This window comes from Coptis chinensis, chromosome 9, assembly GCF_015680905.1.
Source record: "Coptis chinensis isolate HL-2020 chromosome 9, ASM1568090v1, whole genome shotgun sequence".
Lineage (NCBI taxonomy): Eukaryota > Viridiplantae > Streptophyta > Magnoliopsida > Ranunculales > Ranunculaceae > Coptis > Coptis chinensis.
Genome location: NC_141464.1, coordinates 46310636 through 46316635, shown reverse-complemented (window position 1 = coordinate 46316635; position 6000 = coordinate 46310636).

The window sequence follows — 6000 nt, the reverse complement described above, 5'->3', positions numbered from 1 at the left end:
GAAATCTAAATTCATAGATAGTGTCAACCCGAATCAAAATACGATTAAACGGAATAAGCAATAAGAATAAGAAGTTGAGCAAACAAAAATGGAAAGACCAACACCCCACCCCCAAACAAATTTTAGACAACAAAGTTTATAAAATTTGTTTTAAAACGTGGGTCTTTTAAAGTAAGATTCCCAAGACTTTCTAGATTCTTATTTTTATGGTTTTAATATTTCTTTTTTACTTTTTGTGAATAAGGTTTAATAAAAAGGAAAACAATTAAGCAATAAGGACATAAATCACTCCATAGAGAAAAATGACTCAAAAACAGAGAAAACATGCAAGAGTGGAAAGCGTGAATTACGTTAACCGTGGACTTAGGATCCAGTACTTACAACTACACACTCCAAAAGGAGGGCCCGATTACCTTAATGGTGGACTCCCATAACATAAGATTGGAATGGAGTACACCAAAAAATAAAATGAGTTATTTATAGTCAGATACTCGAGACTTTATCTAAAATATATATACATGTAGTTTACTATATATTAACAACCTAAAGAGTTGTGGGTCTTTCCATAAATAAATAACATGGAATGCACCCCCAAACAGAATCAAGCACTAAGACTTTCTACGACGCAAATTAGTAAAATGAAAACGAAGTCTGATAGACCTAGAACGTAACCGAGCATGCACCTTCTTCTTCATCTTTGAACGAAAGGGTGTCCAAGTGTATGATTGTGAGAAAATGGATGTTTGTGGAAGATATGTTGGATATGGATAAGTTTTAGAAGAAAAGAATGGAAAAAAAAATGAGAATGTGGGTTTAGCACAAAACTCATTCATGGTGTAGGTAGGAACTATCTCAATTCTAAAAATGAAGGTGTCAAGTACTTTTTCCTCGGGAATTATTTATGTATGACGAGGATTTAGAAAATCATTAAGCACAGAAGAAGCAAGAGGGTCAAGTGCAAACTCAAGGTTCCTTTGAAAAGGTGGAAGGTGGGGAAAATTGGTGATGGAAGATGAATGAGTGATAGGATGATGTGAGGTGGATGAATGGGGCTCAACTAGAGCTCTTAGGTCTAGATCATCAGAACCCTTGAGATATCCAAGACATTCCTCAATAGGTGGGTCAAAAGAATCACTGGGATAGAGGGTGAAAAATTTATCTTCTGTCATAGCGTCAAGGGATGAATGGATGTTGACAAGGGGGGACTCGCGAGGTGGCAAGGAAGAGTTGCAAAAGAGTCAAAGGAAAGGAATTTGTGCATCTGATTATCATGAAACGTGGTTTCGAAATAATCTTGAGCTAAGCTCTCGATCATGCTAACTTCTCCATCGATAGTCGTATCTCGTAACTGTTCCATCATTTTGAAAATACTTACCTCAACGGAAAGATGGCCAAAAGACATGGACATCGAACCATCATGGCAGTTTATGAAGGCGTTTGTAGTTGCCAAGAAAGGACGCCCTAAAATGATAGGAATAGAGTCGTTAGCGACTTCTGTATCGAGGATAACAAAATTAGCTAGATAGTAAAAATCTTGCACCTTAACAAGCACATTTTCAACCACACCCTTAGGATACTTGATAGAACGATTAGCTAATTGCAACGTCATTTTCGTTGGTTGCATCTCTTATAGACCTATTTGTTTATAGAGATAATAAGGGAGTAAGTTAACACTCGCCCCCAGGTCTAATAGAGCAGTTGTCGTGTGAGTATCCCCTAAGGTGCATTGTACAGTAGGACGACCAGGGTCATTGTACTTCATGATTCCATTATGTTTAGATAACATTGGAAACTGTTCAGTTAAAAAGGCATCTTTAGGAATATTCATTTTACGCCTAGTAGTGCACAACTCTTTGAGAAACTTAGCATGTTGTGGTAGTTTTTTAATTGCTTTAAGAAAAGGTAGGTTTATCGTTAGATTTTAAAAACTTTCCTAATCTTATCAAAATTTGTATCTTTATTTAACATGGTTAGCCTTTGCGGAAACGGTGGTTTCTCTCTATATTTAGCATATGGATCAATCGGATGTTTAAGCTTGGCCTTTTGTTTCTTAGGTTGTGGTTTAACTGGTACTTCTATAGGGGTTGGATCTTCAGTTTCTATATCAGTCTCTAGTAAATTTTCATTTTTAGTGCCCACTGGTGGTGTAACAATAGGCATAGTAATGGAATTGTCAATCACTTTGCCGAAACGGAGAGTGGTGATGGCATTTAACTCACCTACGTTTCCATTTTCATTACTAGAATTTTTGGTTACTTCAAAGGCTGTGTTTTGCGTTTTCGGATTCGGTATAGCTTGACCTAGAAACACACCTTTTGGTTGGGGTTTTTTTTTTGGGTTAACTGTTTTATGGATTGATCAATGGATTGTAAAATCTGTTGTTAAGCTTGCTTGTAGGCTTCAAAATGATCCGATTGTGAGTGTGTATTGGTCACAGGTGGTATGACTGGAACTATCTCACGTTGATTATAAACGGGTGGGTTGTGATAGTTATTATTTACCGGAATGATACCTCTATTAGCATTATAATTATTATTGTTATAATTATTATAATTGCCTTGTCCTTGTCCTTGTCTAGGTGGAGCTTGATTGTAATTGTTTGTTGGCCTAACATTTTGATTATTATACCTTGGAGGTGTAACTTGTTGATTATTTCTCCAATTGAAGTTGGGATTTTGTCTCCAAGGGTCGTTAGGAATAAGATAGCTATTTATGGAGCAAACATTATCTGGCTGTGATGGTGGTTGCTTCATAGACAAGAGGACAAAAGGAGTCGGGATGCTCAGGACTCAAATAGAAATTACAAGGAATAGAGTTGACATTCATAACAGGGGTAGGCTTTTGTTGAACAGAAATAGTTTCTACCTTTTTGGTAAGAGATTCGATTAAAGTTTTAAGCTCTGGATTAGATTTAACCTTAAACATACTGGCAACCTTAACTGTTGAAGAAGAACTAGCGGAGCAGGGGATATCGTTATTACCCCCCCCCCCCCCCAATTATTATTACGCTTAGATTGATCTTCTAAAAACTTATAAGCCTCTGAGGCTCCTTTGCTAAGGAAACCATCCCCATTCATTATATCAAGAACCTCCTTATGGTGATGTAAAAGCCCTTTGAAAAAGGCATGAACTAGCGTGTCTTTCGCAAGGTTATGATGTGGACACTCTATAAGAAGATCAGTGAAACAATTCTAGGCTTCTGAAAAGGATTCATGAAGGTTATGGCGGAAGAAATGAATCTTAGATATCATTTCATCTGTCTTTAAGGGTGGGTAAAACTGTTCCATAAACAATTGAACAAGTTTAGCCCATGAGTCCATAGAATTAGGCGCTTGGGCAGTTAACCAAGATGCCGCCTTATCGGCTAGGGTGAAAGGAAACACCCTCAATTTAATTTGTTCTGTGCCTACGGTAGGATGATGAATGTTGTAAGAACTTGTTCTATCCTACGAATATACTGATAAGGCTTCTCATGGTCTAACCCATGAAAAACCGGTAACAAATTAAATATATTTGAGGGGATTCGAAAATCCCCCACTGGGTTTGCAAGAACGATGCATGATTTAGGGCTATCATTCAGGGCTTTATAAAAATCAGAGAGTGGAGTCTCTGTTTATTCAGCCATTGATGCAGGTGTAGTGTGTGGTATTCTATATAGGCGTGTGCGTTGACGTTTCCGATAAATCACGTTTGTCATTTTTTTCTTACCAGACCTTAATCTCATGCATGTCTAAGTCCAATTTAAAGAAACATGAACAACAGTCAAAACAATCCTGATATGCTAGAATGAAAAACTCCTCTGACAGAAGATGTGAGGAGTGGAAGAAGGAGTACCTGAATGTCTCCTTGCTACGCGTTTGAATAGCGTCTTGTATATGCGATCACAGTGTGTTCAAGAAGATAAAAACACTGAATAACTTGGACAACAAAGGTTTGAACTAACCTATTAAAATCGGGCTTATTCAGAAGAGGGCGCGGGCGTAATTTTAATTTGCCTAAAGAGGGCGTGGGGTGCGCTCTTGTTTTACTCGAAGTCCAGGCGCTTGAGGGTGGGTCAAGCTCAAAATTTTCCTGTGAAGGGGCGGGTCACGTTCTTGCCTGACTCGATGTCGAGGCGATAGAGGGCGGGTCGTGCTCCAATTTTGGTTATAGAGGGCGTGTGTCGCGCTCTTGCTTTTTCCGTGAAAAAATTTAGTTTCTAAACCAAACAAACACAGTTAGATCAAAACATGGGTGGGTGGGTTTAATGGGATTTGTGTAGGATTAACAATACTAAAGGAAATGAATTTAAACAAAACTAAGATGGCAGCGGCGCCATTTGACAAACATAAAAACTATAGTTTTACCTACTCTTAACTATTTAAACTCAAGAATAAGTAAAACTAAAACTATTTACTTGGTGATCAAAGTTATATACTCTCGTTATCAATGTAATATGTGGAGTAGAGAATTCGTTCCACTCCTAGTTCGTTTAAACGTAAGATTTCCTAGTTCATTAATTCTAACAAAAATGATAAGAGTAATAGATAGAAAGTATACTAAGATGGTGATTTAACTAATTAAGATTATATAAATTAAACTATGGCAATTCAATATTAAGATGTGAATATGGGAAGGAATTAGGTGAATTTGATTCCACTTTGATTCAACTTAATAAACTAGCATAGATTTGTTGTAATCCTAATATTTATGTTTTCACATAAAGATTGAGTCTTTCTAATCCCTAATTATTCATGGCAATCTCTACCAACTAATAATTAGCATGTGAAGCAATTAAACCCATTCTCATGGTGAACTAATTACTTTTTAGAGTGGAATAGATTATCACAACTATATCTACACTAACACAATCAAGTCTTCATCAAAGCTTCCTCAAACCCCTCTAATGAAGGTTTAGCTTTGAGTCATCAAACTATCATTAAAATATAAATAAAAAGAAGACATAATGAAGAACAATAACTTGGATTTTATTAATCTAATGGAAAAGAAGTCTAATGATTCAAACTGAATTAAAAACTAAGTAATGACTAATTAATTAAGTGTAAACTATTTTATGAATCTAATCTAGGAGAGAGAGAGCTAATTAAAACTAAACTAATGAAAATGGGAAGAAAATAAGAGTTTGGCCATAGTCCTCTTTATATAGGAGAGGGCTAGGTCTACAAATTCATGCATGGGCTTTGGAGTCATGTTTTGGGCCATGAAATCAAGCCCAAAACCTAATTACTTCGGTCCAAAAAGGGTTTCTCTGCTAGAAATTATTGTAACAGCCTTTTCATCTACTTATACTCCTCTAATTGGGTCAAGGCTTGGACCATTAGAAATCTCTTTCCGAGGTGGTTGTTTTGACATATGGTAGGCCCAATTCCGAGGTGTGAGTTCAACGATAAGGCCTTCAAACGTTTTGCTGACTTTTATGCGCTATTTTTGCCCGCGTTGACTTTGACTTTTCAGCTTTGACTAGGATTTAAAAAGGCTTTTTCTCCTTGAATCTAGGCTTTTAATCATAGAACTTCTTCGTAACCAACCTTTGCTACTTTATCTCACAAAAGGGACGCATTTCATCACATAATTGACTCCAATGCCTGCAATACATAAAATCACATAAACAGTGCTAACTCTTATTTATTAATCACATAATTGGTCTAAATATAATATTGTTAAGGGGTTAAAACTACAGTTTTGGGCTCTTATCAGAGACCCTGTGGTAAGAACTCGACTCCAGAATAGGGGAACATAGTTACCCATATAAGGTTGATCAGGCACCTATCTATCTTGGACCACTTTCTAGATAAGCCATCTCCATTATTAGTCCAAGTAAAAAAACATCCACTAGAGCTATGATCATTAAGACTTACAAGGTTGAGACAGTAAGCAAAGGGAGTAGTTTCCCTAGGATGAACCAATTCTGAGCTGATCCTTTCATGAGAGTAATGACATTGTTAAAGTAACCCATCACACACCAAGGGCTAGTAACTGTTCCATGTAGGTTGATGATAT